This window comes from Taudactylus pleione, unplaced genomic scaffold (genome assembly GCF_031769625.1).
Source record: "Taudactylus pleione unplaced genomic scaffold, aTauple2 ptg000198l, whole genome shotgun sequence".
Classification (NCBI taxonomy): Eukaryota; Metazoa; Chordata; class Amphibia; order Anura; family Myobatrachidae; genus Taudactylus; species Taudactylus pleione.
This window is the reverse complement of record NW_028284600.1, coordinates 18063264-18080782: the sequence shown is the minus strand read 5'-3', so window position 1 is coordinate 18080782 and position 17519 is coordinate 18063264.

The window sequence follows — 17519 nt, the reverse complement described above, 5'->3', positions numbered from 1 at the left end:
GTGACAAAAGTTTGGGGATTAATAAATCGATAATGAAGCAACATCCTAAAAAAACACAAAACAAGCAAACCAAAACTTAAAAGCTTGTGGGCAAAAAAAACATTACACAGAAAAAACCCAGCACCCCAAAATGTCGTAGGCCAAAAATACAAGGGCCCTAAAAAAATGCACACAGGTGTGATATGTGTATGGTGACATCAGCAGGAACAGGTAAAGACAACCCCCAAAAATACCCTAAGGCGACAGAAAGCCAACAAAAATGGGGACGACACATGATTACATACAAACAGTTTGTGGTGGGCAAAAGAAAATTTAAAAACATACCGTTCTCCAAAACGCCAGAACCAGAAGCCACTCCCTGGACCACCTCGGAGGTGGCTACATTCCCCAAACCTAGGGGCAGGGTGTTTGAGGAATCCTGGGAGGGGGTATTTGGAGGAGGGACGGATGGAGGAGAGGGGGAATTGGGCTGGAGGGGAAGTAGACCTGAAATCTCGGCCACAGGGTCTGGGGAGGAGGGGGTAATTGAGGAATTGGGGGTTGGAGAGAGGGGCCGGGACCGGCGTCTTGTCTGGCGATGCCGCCGTAGTCTTTGCTGTGCCCCTAAAAAATGAAAAAAATATTGTGGTTAGTTTCAACAGGAATCCAAAATAAAAAAAAACAATAAAAAAAAAAAAACAATGACTAAATAGGACAGACATGAAAACATGCACATGCAGATATGACTACAAGGACTCAATAGGACAGACATGAAAACATGCACATGCAGATATGACTACAATGACTCAATAGGACAGACATGAAAACATGCACATGCAGATATGACTACAATGACTCAATAGGACAGACATGAAAACATGCACATGCAGATATGACTACAAGGACTCAATAGGACAGACATGAAAACATGCACACGCAGATAAACTTGAAAACCACAGTCCAGAAAACTTACTTTCCGCAATCTGCATGCGAAAGCATGCCAGCAAGCGGGGCGTCCGCCGGTGCAGGTCCGACCACCTGCGCTCCAGCTGGCCAATATGTCGGCGTGAGCCGAAGGAGTGCAGGTGGCGACGTACCTCCGCATATGCGGAACGCTTTCGCCTATTTGAGATGGGTGGAGGCTGACTGGTGATCCGCCTGTCCATCACCTCCGTCAGCACCAGCAGTTCGCGCCTGGTGAATGCGGCGGATCTCATGATGGCAATGGTGTTTTTTTGGCAAAATATTTTTAATAAAGTACCCCCAAAAAATTTGATTGGCTAATGAATTTGGGAAATTAACAGGACAAATTCTATTGGTTAGTGTATGAGTCATGTGTTCGACAGGGCCACAAATCTCTTGAGAGTTATGATAGGCTTGATGCAGTGACATGCGTAAGCAAATTTAAATAAAGAAATGAACCACAGAAAATTTGTGGGGAGACAAACAAATAGAACAATTGTTTAATAGGGGCTAACATGTCTTTTGAACAATAAAAGCGAAGGTTTCAGCCGCACGTATTCTGCGAGCAAATACAAACACGGACAAGATTAAAGTTTATTGCATTGTGTTGAAAAAAAAAAAAACAATTAAGCTAATTGATACATTGATTGCCATGATACGATTGAGGGAGGTAGGCAGAAAAAACGAGCAGGTAATCGGAATCTGACATTCCCACTTCCGGTTTGTACTTGTGCGTGCGTTCCCTTCAAGCCATTTCGGGGATGTACGCTCGCTATTTGGCACGCTCGTTAGTTAGAGGAGGGGTCGGCTGAGTTTGGGGCGGAATTTTTGCTGCGTACGAAAATACGAGCGAGTGCTTGAATTTAAATATTTTTTTACGTACGCCGAACGTGCGTACGCCCAATTGCGAGTGGGTCTGAATCAGGGCCAAGGTTGGTTTAGAAGGTTAATTAGCAATAAACCAATGGAGGTCTTATTAGTATCCTTTATTTATATGGCACCACAAGGGGTCCACAGCACCTTTAAATGTACATAAACAGGAACATTATGAACACAAAAAAGTGACTTACACTACAAAACATTGCAGCACAAGGTCTGCTTGTGAGAGCTTACAATCTAAAGGGAAGGGGGCTGCTGCTCGGCACACTGTGGGGTCTATTCTGGGTGCATGGTGTGTGGCATACCCATTATAGACACACCACTGACTGTTGTGCTGGGAAGGGAGGAGGGTGTTATAAAGGGTGATGGAATAATGAGGGAAAGCGATTATGTTGTTTCCACTTAGGCAGTGTAAACTGCCAATATTAATTTGTGTTATTTGTCAATAGTATCACAGGATCTCTATGAACTGACCTTAGAGCAAAACAGTTCTTCTCTCTCACAACCTATTCAGCAGGAATTCATTCCCCTCTATCTATCCCCTTCTTCGTATTGTTTGAATGAAGTTTTCCTTGATCATCATTCTCGTTTTCACATGAGTGAAGTTCCTTTGCTATCGTTGAATGAGTTATTTCTGTTACATCCCCTTATTCCTATCGTTTACACCCAGTGACCATTATTACTTCACCCACTATAAGACTTTCTCCATCGATGCTTTGTTGATGTTTTATTTCAGGGTATGGCAGACATTTAGCACCGCCTAAACCTCAGTATGGATGTTATTTTCTCTAAAATTGGTACCATGATGAAGGTAAATTGTAGTACTTTGCATAGATAAAGAATATAATACAGATAATTGCATTCCATTATGTGATAAAAAGAAACAAGGCCCTCAATTCCAAGCTTCAGCATGAAAGGTAGAAGGAAAACATGGCATGTGTAGGAAATGACATTCGATTGTGTCAGTAACCTTTTAAAGTAAACTCATTGTCCAAAGGCGGATTTAGGGGTCAGGCCGCCCCTAGGTACAACATTATTGCCCCCCTAATTGTTTTGTGTGGCCTCCACTAATAACATACAAGATCGTTTATTAAGTATGTGGCCACCGGCCTGCTGCTTCAATACATACTATCCATTTACAATATTTAAATTCCAATAATAGTAAATTCAAGTCATGGCTGGCAGTGTCACGAGATGGGGATCTATGCTTCAACATCTCTGGGTGCCAAAGCCTTCAACTGTGACTACCAAGCCAGCTTTCCGGGCACTAACGTTCAGCATAGCTGCAGAGCTGACAGCCGTCAGCAGGCTGCTCTGCCTACGCGGCTCCGCCTGACACAACATCGTGATCACATTACTGCTTAGGTTCCACATTCTTCATGAAGGGGCTGGCCTCTCTGAATCAAATGCCTCTGGAGTCCGGACAGGCGGACAGCAATGGGGGAGGGGTCAGCTTCAACCTCACCCCCACTTCCCTCACATCTCTGTCCATGACCCCTTTACCCCCCTCAGCAGTGGTAAATACAAAAAGGGCCAGAAACCCTGATGCAGGGTGGGGAGGAGTAACCTGCTGTGCCTCCCCCAGCAAGTGGCACCCCTAGGCAAAGGGAAAAGGGAACTATTACCTCTCCCACTATTGCAGAGAACCCCTCAGTGCAATCCCCGGTGCCACTAGTGTCTTCAATCCCCTGCAGCTTGTTCCTCCCTCAGGTGCCGTTGAGAATCCTGCTGAGTACCTGTCAGTAGGGGGGAATCAGAATGTTTGGTGTCCGTTGAGCATGCACTAGATGGACACCATACAGAATTATATAATAGCATGGCCGTAACTAGCCTGTAACAGAGCCGTAATTAGAGATGTGAGTCCTGTGCCATTGCATGTGGCTTGCAGGGTGTCTGGAACGGCAGGCAGAGCTCTACTTCCAGAGCCCAGAGTCATGACATCACAGGTTTAGGGGTGGGGCCGGCATTCTCACTTTGTTATGGTGCTGTATAATAGATATCTTGTGGGCATGGTTGTAATGCATGTGTGATGTCATTTAATGAAAGGTATGCTATAGTACTTGGAAGTGTGCAATGTCAGAAAAATACAGAAAGTCTAAAAACTCAACCCAACCACCTGGGTTTGCTTATATCAGAGAAATAAATGTTTAGCATATTATTTAATTGTGGCTAGACTACAGTCCCTTTAATTTTGAATCTCACCTTATTCCAACAATTGATGTTACAGTATATAAAATTATGTATAACTCCTATTATGGTTATGACTTCAGTCATTTAGGTGTGGTTCTACCCTAGTGCTTGTATTGTTTTAATCCATCATAGCAGCATAGCACCTTCTGCAAAATAGTAAGTATAGGCAGGTTTGCATCACATGACAACATGATGACATCATCTGTGATGCAATTCAGCCACTAAGGGGATGATTCAATTACACGTGTTGTGGTCAATATAAAACCTCACATGTGTATGATGCTTCAACTGCCTAGCATACATACGTCTTTAATAAATTCATTTAATTTTCCCAATCTGTCAATTATTCTGGAAATGTGTTCATCTTTGCATTGACAATCGAAAACTGTCCTTTCAGTATTGATTCGGTTATTTCTCTTCAACTCAGTTCATCAAGGTTATTTGCATTGCATTAACGTCTGTGAGTGGAAGTTTTTATTTTCTGAGAATGATCCCTGATTTTTCTTTAATCACAATATTTTTGGAATATAGGCTGAATATCTGGGGATATATAACCTTTGAAAAGCTTAGAATGAAAAATGCTGAATTTAATGTTGCAAATAAATTTCTCTCGGGATACATAAGAGTCTGCAGCTATCAATATTAGTCAGTTTATAAATGAAAAAAAACCTGAGATATTCATACTTCAGATATCTGCAGTACTGAGCTTAGTTAAAGGTTATAACTACAGAAATATGAAGCATTTCTACCTAGCGTGAATATCAAGTTTTCATTTCAAAGTCAAGCTTCTGCCGCCCCCTGCCTGTAGCAGGAGTTATTTTATTTGTATTTAAAATTAATTTACTATATTTATGTTTATACAAGATCTTAGGGCCTGATTCAGACCCACTCGCGAGCGGCTGTACGCTCGCAAGTGGGTCGATGGTCTGCACTGAGCATGCGCACGACGGAGGGAGCTCCGTCGTGCGCATGCGCCAGACACGACGAGCGAAGGACTTTCCTTCGCTCGTTGTGTCCGATCAAAGGGGGCGTGCTGTCAATGTTGATTGACAGCACGCCCCCTTTGGTGGGCGTGCCGGGGGCGTGCCTCCCTGACGGGGGCGTTCCCACGGGAACGCCTCCCGTCAGAAGCCGGCCCACTGACATCACTAGTGATGTCAGTGGGAGTGATTTTGGCTCTGATAGAGCCAAAATCACTCCGGAGCTTGCGGTTGAAAACCTCAACCGCAGGCTCTGGCTCGCAATTTCGATGGTCGCGATGGTCACGACCATCGCGGCCATCAAAATGCACGCTCGTATAGCCTGTGGGTGGTGACCCACAGCTATACGAGCGTCCAGGAGGACGCTCCATGAAAAAGGAGCCCGGCCCTCATGCAGAGCGTGCGCTCTGCTCAGAGCGTACGGCTCTGAATGAGGGCCTTAGATCCTGTTTGGTTTTCCATTATTCTGTGTATTTCGATTCAATAAAATTCTTTGTCAACACAAAACCAAATCCAAACCTACTTCCTGTATGCATTTGAAGACATGCCTATTTCATCTTACAGTGACCAAGATACTGGCACCGTTCTAAGAGGAACAAAGATTTTTTCAATGACTTTAGCAAAACCATGGAACCAATTTCCCCCTGTATTTTCAAGAACCAGCACTGGACTTTTTCTAGTGGGGGTCTGATGCTACTGCCAGGGGAGCCCTTTCACCGGGCCCCCCACCCAAAGCATCAACCCTGAACGCTAGTCAGCCTAGGCCGGGGATCCCTGGGGAGCTTCGGACCCCCCCCAATAAAGTGGTCCCCCCCTCCAGGGCACCCAAGGCCCAGGCTGATAGCCCAGGGCTTTCCCCAGCACCTCTGTGCGGTGGGTGTCGGGTTGATAGTGTATAAGTGTAATGTAAAAAAAGAAGTGCAAACATTGTCTTTACGAGTAGAACTTCAGGTCCCAGCAAGCCTCCCCCGCATTCTGGTACCAGCATGCGGGGCATTAAGGGCTCGCTGGTACCTGTAGTTCACCTGTAAATAAATGTTTAAATAAACATAATACACACACACCATGACAGTATTGCCCTGGAGAGGGGGGCCCCTTTATTGGGGGGGTCCGCAGCTCCCCAGGGATCCCCAGCCTGGGGGATCCCTGGGATCTTCGGCTGGGAGGCCCGGTGAAAGGGCTCACCAGACTGTTGCATCAGCACCCCGCTAGAAAAAGTCTGGTGCTGGTTCTGGAAAATACAGGGGGACCCTACAAATTTTATCCCCCTGTATATCCAGAACCAGATCAGAGCCCAGTGCTAGCTGCGTAATTTGTCCTCCGTAATTTGGCAACCAAGGCTGGTTCTGACTAGCCTGCTGCTGGTTGTGCTTACATACGGGGGACACTTACATTGTTTGTCCCCGTATGTTGTACAACTAGCACTGGGTCACTAAACACCCGGGGCTGATTGCTCTTTAGGGGGGAGGGGCACACCGTTTTTTTTATTTTTGTGTCACAGATGCACGGATGGTTCTCACTGAATCATCCCTGCATCTGTGTTTATTTTATTAAAGACAATTACATGTATCACGGAACTCCCCATGCGTGCATCAGTCTTTTTTTTTTTAACAAATGACGCCACTCGGATGGTCGGACACACAATGCATCATACATGAGATCGTATGAACATCATGTGTCAATATTGCAGATGGGACTGCCAGGGAGCTGCTGGGGAGTTCAAGGGAAATAGTAAGATGAATCTTATCTTATGCTGTTTGTACTAGTATATGGCCAGCATAAGAACTCATAATCCCAATGGGAAGGATCAGGTGCCTTTTTACTCTTATTAGTGAGAGAAGCCCAGGGGCAGAACTATGGGAGACAATGGAGGCGCCTGCCGTCGGGCTCCAGCTCTGAAGGGGCACCTCCTCCATTGCCCACAACATATTCACCCCACTTAGGGCTGTTACTATGTACCCGGAGTGTACCATCACGGCCGCCCAATACATGGCACCCCTTCCCGCCACCTGAGAAGCCACCATACACATGGCACTCCTTCCCGCCACCTGAGAAGCCACTGTATACTACACCTGAGAAGCCACCTTTGTCTATCTATAGCCTGTCTGCATGCGAATTGCTACATTACAGTGTCAGCAGCTGTGTTGAGGGAGGGGCACCAAATTATAACTTGCCTCCGGGCATCTGGGATGAACTTACGCCACTGGAGAAGCCACCACTACAGAAAACCCCTTAATGAATCCTAAAAATCTTTGAAGTGCCTTAATATTGAGGGGTTTGGCCTGGATTTTAACATGACCATAGAAAACCTTGCTCCGAAATAACATACCCCAGAAATGACATGTGTGACTGTTCAAATTCACATTTTAAAATTTTAGCATAAAGGCTGTTATCACGTAACTTCTGCAGCACTTGACGCACATGATTCCTATGTTCCTCAAGATTCCTGGAATAGATCATTATGTCATCTATCTAAATCACCACAAATATGCCTAAAAATCCCAAAATACAGCATTTCTAAAACCCTGAAACACAGCAGGTCCATTAGTAAGCCCAAATAGCATGACTAACGACTCATAAAGACCAGAATGAGTAAAGAATGTAGTTTTCGTTGCCCTCACTAATGCAAATCAATGTATATGCGCCTCTAAGGTAAATTTTAGTAAAAATGGAGGAACCTTTAAGTCATACATGCCTACTCTCCCGGGAGTCGCGGGAGGCTCCCGATTTTTCGGTTAACCCCCTGCAACCCCAAAAGAGTAGGCATATCTCCCGCATCCCGCCCACTTCCTAGTGAAGTGGGCAGGATGGGGCAGATTTTAGGACAAATTTGCAGGTCCGTGTGCAGGGGGCGGGGCTAAATGACGCGATACGCGTCATTTAGCCCCACCCCCTCCTCACGGACCCGCGAATCACAGGCTTTCTAGCAAAGGGGGCAGGGCCTAATGACAGCTGAAGCCTGGCCCCACCCCCCGAAACTGAGATGACCGGGCTGCTCCCGGAAAAGAAGTAAGAAAAGTCGGTAAGTATGCTTTAAATTGATCAAATAATTCATGAATAAGGGGCAGAGGGTAACCGTTTTTGACCGAGATCTTATTTAAGCCTCTGTAATCCATACCGGGTCTCAACCCCCATCTTTTTTAGAAACAAAATAAAGACCAGCGCCCAAACATGACCTTGATGGTCTAATAAAACACTTTTCAAAGTTTTCCTTAACAAAGTCCTCAGCAGCCATTCTTTCAGGAACTGTTAAATTAAACAACCACCCCTTGGGTAATTGACTACCAGGAATAAATTCAATACTGCAATCATAGGGGCGATGTGGTGGTAAAACCTCAGCAGCCTGTTTATTGAATACATCCTCAAAATCATGATAAGTACTGGGTAACCCAGCCAGATTGGAGGAGACAACTCCAACCGAGAGAGCAATACAGCACTGAGTAATCTGACCAATCTTCCAATCAATAACCGGGTTATGCTGACGTAACCGGGAAACCCCAAAACCATAGGGAATAAAAATGAATCAATGACCAAAAAATGTATGGATTCCCTTCGTAAACGCCCCAGAAACATTTCTACTTGAACGGTATCAAAATAATCAGTTTTTGAACCTCTTGTTGATCAATAAAATTACCTGCAGCCCCATAGTCAATCAAAGCACTCAGAGCAACAGCCTCCTTGTCAGGGGACAGAAGTTTGATGGTAAAATGCAGGGAGTTAGTGGCTTGAATCTTCATGGTGCCTAGGGGGCACTCCCCTTCACAACCTAGGCTCTGAAGTTTTCCGCCTGTTGGGGACACTTCCTAACCCAATGATCTTTACTGCCACAGTAAAAGCATAACCCACCAACCTTCCTCCTATCTTTTTCTTTTACAGGAATATGGGTTACCGCAGTTGCATAGGCTCATCTTGCTCATTCTTTACATTGCTAGAATTACCTAATTCAAAACTTCTCTCTGATCTATGTTCTCTGAAGCATCTATTAATTTTAATAGTGAGGAGTCTAAGGATGTCTCCTGTGGATATTGAAGAAGAGCATCCCTGACAGTCTTAGTTAAACCCCAACAAAATTGACCTTGTAAAGCAGCGTCGTTCCAAGTGGAATCAATGGCCCACTTACGAAAATTTAGTAGCGTAATTCTCAACTGACCCAGAGCCCTGCCTCAATGACCACAGCTGCCATTCCACTGAAGCGACACTATCAGGGTCATCATATAAAATGCCTAGTAAAGTACTAAAAAACTTCTCTACAGAGGATAATGCCTCACAACCCGATTTTATCCCAAAGGCCGAGGTTTGAGGATCCCACTGTAATAGTGAAATTATTATACCAACTTTCTGAGTCTCAGAACCTAAAGAAACAGGTCTTAATTTAAAGTATAAAATGCAACTATCCTTAAAAGTTGTTAAATAAACTGCAATGCCCAGAAAATCGATCTGGCAACTTAGTTTTAGGCTCAGGAGGAGATAAAGGCCCTCATTCAGAGCCGTACGCTCTGAGCAGAGCGCACGCTCTGCATGAGGGCCGGGCTCCTTTTTCATGGAGCGTCCTCCTGGACGCTCGTATAGCTGTGGGTCACCACCCACAGGCTATACGAGCGTGCATTTTGATGGCCGCGATGGTCGTGACCATCGCGACCATCGAAATTGCGAGCCGGAGCCTGCGGTTGAGGTTTTCAACCGCAAGCTCCGGAGTGATTTTGGCTCTATCAGAGCCAAAATCACTCCCACTGACATCACTAGTGATGTCAGTGGGCCGGCTTCTGACGGGAGGCGTTCCCGTGGGAACGCCCCCGTCAGGGAGGCACGCCCCCGGCACGCCCACCAAAGGGGGCGTGCTGTCAATCAACATTGACAGCACGCTCCCTTTGATCGGACACAACGAGCGAAGGAAAGTCCTTCGCTCGTCGTGTCTGGCGCATGCGCACGACGGAGCTCCCTCCATCGTGCGCATGCTCAGTGCAGACCATCGACCCACTTGCGAGCGTACAGCCGCTCGCGAGTGGGTCTGAATCAGGCCCAAAGTCTCAGATGCACTAGAAGCAACTTCCTGAACTGCAACCTTCTTAGGGCCTGATTCATTATGGATTGCAACTGCGAATACAATAGCGATTATGCACGCAGTTCCACTGAGATAGTATGCTAATCCATTGCGGTCGCTATTCCCTCGCAGCACAACATAAGGACGCCCACTTTACCTTAGACACATCTGTAATACTTAGCAATACTGCGAAACCATCGGTAACATCGAGTACCATCGCAGTCTCATGCACACTGGCACAAGCTCTGACCTTACTCAGGAATTGCTAACCTCAGCGCAGGCAGTGAGAGCTCAGGCTGCGTAGGGCATCACAGTGGATAAAGTAAAGTAAATAGATCACTTAGCGCTCACTCGTAGGGTTAACCCAAGGCAGCAAGTAATTGCAAATGGAGGTACCCCGTAGTCCTCCAGACACAGTAGAGAAGATATAAAGTATGCAACATGTGCCACAAGAACCTTGCAATGAGTGAATCGCAGAACAAGAATGCTCTACAGTGGTATGATGAAAGAAATGTTTACTGTTAATGTCTATACACAATTATAAAAGCAATGCAAAAACGACTCCAAATGCACGTCTAACAAAACAAAACAAAAACAAAAAACAAACCACAAAAAAACAAAGCCAGAAATGGAATAAATTCCAGTCACAACAGAACAATGACACTGAATGAGGAAGATAAACTCCTCGAGGTAATGCAGTAAGTCTAGTGCCGCGGTTCTATGACACAAAGGTGATGGGGTTCAGTGGCAACAGATAGCCAGCCACTGTATGGAGAGTTCTGATGAACCCTTAATGGAGAGTGGCGTCCCACGGCTCCAAAATAGGGTAATGCGTGTAGAGTATTGAAGTTAAAGTTAGTACAGCTGCTGCGTCAATGTAGAGGTGATCTTGTTAAAGATGGCCGGCATGGATGTATCAGGGATAGGGTCACTCACTGCGAACATGTCACAATATATAGCAAGCTTTGTTTTTTGTGGTTTGTTTTTTGTTTTTGTTTTTGGCTTCAGTGTGTCCATTGGGTGTACCAGACCCAGCTTCCTTGCTACTCTCCAGCCTAAGCTGCAGATCATCTGCACCAGCATAATAAATTGATATCTTGTTGTCTCTTTCCATTTCAATATTATTTGTTGTAAATTGCATCTTTGGGTTTGCTACAACCCTGACTCCTAGATTACAATCACAGATCAAAAGAAACTGCAAAAAGAACAAATGTATTTGGGGTAGGGATGTGCAGGCTCGGTTTTACTCGGATTTACTCGGTTCTTATCGCCACTTTACCGCAAATTCGGATTTATTATATTGGCTATCCAAAACACATGATAGGCGATAGCCAATAAAATGCCGTCTAAAGATCCGAGTAAATCCGAGTAAAACCGAACCCGCTCACCCCTAATTTGGGGCATACCTGCCAGCTCTCCCTCTTTGTCAGGGAGACTCCTTGATAAAGTAGCAATCTCCCTGTTTCCCTGAAGAGTCTCCCTGATTGTGCCTTACTGCCATTATGAAGCTGTTATGTTAAAAAAACAATGATATATACGTTAAAATGGGATCATTAGTATAATTTCCCTGCATTGGGTATAAGGCACAATGGCCCTCATTCAGAGCCACTCGCTATTTGCGGTCGTTCGTTCTAAAACAAGGGGTGGCTATTCAAATGAACCGTTCGCTGTTTGCGGTCTGTTCACGCCTCTATGTCTGAACGAGCGAGCAAAACTTGCGTTCGTTTTTTGGAAAAATACGCCCCCTGGCCACTCGCATCCTACGTCATGTCCGCTATTTATTAGATTAATCGAGTACATCGACAAGGGTATGAACTGCTCGCTATTCTTGTGGTTGGTGTTTGCTACCACAATTTTGCGACACCCATAAAACGCCCGTTTTGACCTTTAAGCACGCCTGCGTTCTGATTTCCACTCCCCATTTTCAAGCACCTTCCCCTGTTACCACCCACATACGCCTCTTTCTGTCACTCAAAATAGCAGGCATTCGCTATTTTGCGAGCACATGAATTTCGGCCGCACTGACTGGTTAGCGCATGCGTATAACGATCCGTACGCATGCGCAGTTGGGCTAACATCGCTCGGAACGAACGAGCGGCCGCTTACGAGCGGCTCTGAATCAGGCCCAATGATCCCTATGGCTACATGCATTTTCTGGACGGTATTAGTGTGTTTTCATCAACAAGTAGATTTTATTAACTGCTTTGGGGCTCATTTACATTTGGATGTAAGGCAATTATATGGCACGCTCCTCAGATGTAACAGTAAACGCCCACTTTAACGCCGCGCTCATAGGTGCTGCTTTCATTTCACAATCTCCCTGAAATGCTTTTTCAAAAATAGGCAAGTATGATTTGGGGTTGTGCATCATGAGATCTGAAAACCTTTCTATTACAATAAATCAGTGCTAATAATGGACAACATCACTACTAAAGAACTTTTGAGCAGATCACTAACTCCCAAGGAGACAATTCATATGTAAAAAATAGATATTTTAAAAAATTGCACTCCTCAGAAGTCAAACACATGCTGTAATTTAATTACGACACAATGTGAGCTGATTGATTAATAGATGATAACTCTGACACTCATAAAATTCAGAATAAAATAAAGCTACTAAGGACAAAGGGCCTGATTCAGATCCGGTCACAAGCGCTGTGCGCTCGCAACTGGGTCGATGGTGGCCCAGAGCGCATGCACACAACAGAGACAGCTCCGTTAAGCGCATGCGCGAGACCCGGATAGCGACGGGCAATCCGTCACTCCGGTTCTCGTACCAAAAGGGGCGTGCTGTCGATGTTGAGTGACAGCTCGCCCCCTTTGGTGGGCGGGCCGGGGGGGTGGCTGCCCAAATGGAGGCGTTTCCATGAGAACGCCTACCGTTTGGGGCTGGCCCTACTGACATCACAAGTGATGTCAGTGGAGAGATTCCGGCTCTGTTAGAGCCGAAGTCTCTCTGGGGCTTGCGGCCACAAGACCCTACCACAAGGGTCTCATCGCAAGCCCAATGCCTCAAGACCATCGCGACCATCATCATGGCAGCTCGCTGTAGCTGTGGGTGGTCACCCACAGCTATGCGAGCGGCCAGGAGGCCGTTCTAAAAAAAAAATAAAAACCCGGCCCTGATAGAGAGCGAGCGCTCAGTCAGAGCAAGCGGCTCAGAATCAGGCCCCGAAGAGCCTGATTCAGGGTTGTACACTAATGCTCCCGCAGCTGCAATTTTCCTAGCTGTGGATAAGTGAAGATATGCTATTGCAACCGCGGCCAGGACTTGCACTGAGACGCCCACCGGAGGCATCGTAGTTGTCCGCGGGATGCGGTTAATATCCTGGCAATCGTGATGCCGACTGCCAAAATCCTGACGCTTGAATCCTGATTACAGAGAGAACACCGGCGTCGGAATCCCAACATGACTGGGGATGCCGACGTCGGAGTCCCGGCAGTCAGCATCACGACCGTAAGGAGACTGGGGCAAGGTATGTATTAGCCATGGTAGGGGGGGGTTAGGTCTAGCCTCCCCGGGGGGACTTAAGTTTAGGCTGCGGGAGGGGGGAGGTTAGTGTTAGGCTCCAAACGGGGGGGGGTTAGGTTCAGGCACCCAACGGGGGATGGTTAGGGTTAGGCACTAATGGGGGAGGGTTAGGTTTAGGCACTTACTGGGAGGGTTAGTGTGCTGGATAGGGAGGGTTAGTATTAGGGTACAAAAAAGGAGGGTTAGGGGTAAATAGGACAGGGGAACAGTACTCACCGTTCCCGTCAGGATTCCATCGGGATGTCGCTGTCATTGTACTGACAGCCGGCATCTCCTCTGTCGGTATTTCATACCGATTCCTTGTCCGCAACTGTGTACACATACCCAGCGTCAGACACTGGAGCCTTACTTTCAGCGTTCAGGATCGCAGACGCAGGATGTGATATGCCCCTGAAACGGATGAGGCACATCTGCGTTTTTCCTCGTTGCCACTCCCAAACGCTCAATGCCTGTCAATTATACTGCGATGAAAGACTTGCAGTAATGTACCTTCACGCATGCACAGTGCGAATCAGACGCATGCGCAGTTGCAAAAAAATCGCTCCATTTGCAAAAACATTGGCATAGCGTACAACTCCGCATCAGGCCCACAGTACATAAAACAACTCTTACATTTTAACTCACACACAACTATTTTTTATATTTTATATGGTGGGGCTGCAGCACAGGTCAAAATTCAAATAGTGGAGCCACACCAACTGCCAGCGAGTCCCGGCTGGCATTGTTGGGCAGCGTTTGGGGTGGCAGTTGGTGTGACTCCCCTATTTGAATTGTGGACTGTGCTGCATCTCCACCTCTGGAGCCACCACTCATGCTAAATAATATTTTAAATGAATTAATAAAAGTTATGTTTTATTATTATCAGTGGAGGACATTATTCCAAAAGGGACTATGGACCTGATTCAGACCCGCTCGCTAAGGCGCTATCGCTCGCTGCGAGCGATTTTCGCCCATCTGCGCAAGCATATATAATTCGCAGTGCGCGTGCGCAATCCATTCATTGCGATCTGATTTTGGTAGCTTGTAAGCCACTATCAGGTCGCTGCTTTGAGTGACAGATAGCGCCGTTTGTGGGTGGAAACTGGGGAAGGTGCTTGTGAACGGGGGAGTGGTGTTGCGAACGCAGGCGTGTCAGTCCGCCAAAACGCCATTTAAAGGGCGTGCATAATTAGCAAAGTAGCGTTATTGAACACGTTACCTGCATGTATTTCAGCCTGCACTGATCGCAGTGCTTGCGGCGGGTAAAGGCGTTTTGGGGGACTGACATGCTTGCGTTCGCAAAACACCACTCCCCCGTTCACAAGCACCGTCCTCTGTTTCCACCCACAAACGGCACTATCTGTCACTTAAAGCAGCGACCTGATAGTGGCTTACGAGCTACCAAAATCAGATCACAACGAATGGCTTGCGCACACACACTGCGAATTATACGCATGTGCAGATGGCCGAAGTTCGCTCACAGCGAGCGATCGCGCCTAAGCGAGCGGGTCTGAATCAGGTCCATGGTCTCATGTGCACAACCCTAAATGCACTGCTCTTTATTTTTCTTTTGGTCTATTCTCCAGCTTACCATGCTTGGAACCAACTCAAAGGGCAAATACCTGCGTGCCGGGCACAGTGAAGCCCAGGCCAGCTTGCGAGGATCCCTGATGATAATCACTGACATGTTAGACTCAGCGTCCCTGTTATTGGTAGTGCAAATATTCACTGGTGGTATGAATCCTCATATCTGAAGCCAAACCTGGACCAGAAGATTGGGTATGACAGTGCTTAATGTGCAGAGCATGTATTGCTCCTTAAAGCTCATTCTATTCTCAATTGCCTAGATATAAGTGCTCATTTGAAGATGTGCTGTGTAAATTATGGCACTTCATAGATGACTATTTTATCTAATATTATTTATAAAAAGAAAAATGATATAAGCAAATGAAATGGTATGATTGGTAAATGCATGACTGAGCAGCAGCATACACAGTGGAATGTGCACATCTTAGCTGTCTGACTTACATTGAACATGAGTTAATTAATCAAGGGGCCAATAAACTCTATACCATTTGAGAATCTCAGAGTAATTAATTTCTGAAGAATTGAAAGAGGTTAATTTAGATTTGGGGATGGAACAATAAAAGTGAATGGTGGCTACCGGTGTCCAAATTAAATTACAGCAATTTTCTAGCAGTGTATTTCCCATGAAAACATCTCAGCTTACAGTTCCCGGTTTGATGAAAGTGGAGTTGGCATGATACAGTACTTTAATAAATAGATTAGACAATGAAAGCAAATGGCCTGGAAGTTACTTACAGCAATTAAAAAAATGCCCAGAGAAAACTAAATAACAAGTACAGTCACTATTGGACACTGCTATAAAAAGGTTAATTTCCGTAACTTATATAATGTTTCCCTGTAGTGTACATAGTCTTGTGATGTCATGTGCCTATTTTTGAAAGATTGTGCCCTTTTGTAAGGGATTGCTTTGATTTAGCACTTGAAGATCATGGCTATTGCCCTGGTGCAAAAAACTAGAGATGTGTGCGTTTGGATTCCTGGAATACGAATACACCCTAATTTAGGGGTTATGAGTCAAATCAAGCCCCGGCTCGGGTCTTCCCACCTTGATTGGATCTCAAAACGAGGCAAATCGTAATCTTCCCAGAGTCGGATCTTGCATGTTTTGGATTCAATAACAGTCCGTGGTTCGAGCGCCATTTCGCACAGGACGCCAGCACTGTGGTGGTTAGGGTGTGTGGGGTGGCCTGCAGTGCGAATGTGACTCTGTGATTAAGGGCTTTGGACTACTGTGTGTCCCAATCAGTGTTATCATCAGTGAAGGGCTGTCGGCTGCAGCACTTTCTGTGAGATGTAGTCATGTGACCTTTGGCCTCACAATCCTGACAGCGGAATACCGGCTAGGGATTTATGATAGGCGTTGAAATACCGACGCCTATCATAATCCCGTCGCCGAAACACAGAGGACGCCATCTCGAATCAAGGGAAGTCCAAGATGCCCTTAGGGTTAGGCACAGTGGGGGGGAGGGTTAGGGAGCCTAGCGGGGTTAGGGTTAGGTTTGGAGGGGGGAGATTAGGGTTAGGCACCCCAAGGAGGGAGGGTTAGGTTTACGGCGAGAGGTAAGGGGGGGTTAGGGTTCGGCACCCCCAGGGGTAGGTTAGGCACTAAGGGGGGAGGTTAGGGATAGGCACCACTAAGGGAGGGTAAGGGTTAGGAGGGGGGCAGGGGAGGGATCTTGATCCTGTCGGGCATCCACTGTCGGGATTTCAATTCCCTTCTGTGACTGTCAGTGTCTGTCATCAGTGAAGGGCTGTGGGCTGCAGTGGGACTGTGACTAAGGGCTGTGGGCTACTGCGTGTCACACTCAGTGTCATCATCATCAGTGAAGGGCTGTGGGCTGCAGCACTGTCTGTGATTGTGTCAGTATTAGGCAAACCATCATTATAAACATTTTTTTATAAAGTGTGTTCAGGACAGGTTTAGGTACTGTTAAAAAATAACATTCAGTAGGTGCCACCATTACTAATAGCTCTGTGAATCACAGTGTTTAAAAATATAAAAGTATGTGTTGTTCAGGCACTGAACTTGAACAAATAGTTTTCAGTAGGAGCCACGTTACTAATACCACTGTGAATTGCAGTGTTGTTCAAGCACTGTGCTTACAAAATAAATTTCAGTAGTTGCCACCGTTATTAACAGCGATGTGAATTGCAGTGTTAAAAAAAAAAGTTTGTTGTTCAGGCACTGTACTTAAAAAGTAACATTTAGCAGGAGACACATTACGTACTGCAGTGTTTTTAAAAACAAAATGTGTGTTTTGTTCAGGCATTGTACTTAAAAAGTAACGTTCAGTAGGGGCCACCGTTACTAATAGCGATGTGAGTCGCTATGAATCAGTCGAGGAGGATCAGCAACCCAGTACTAATGCTGCGGCTGCTACCAGTCATG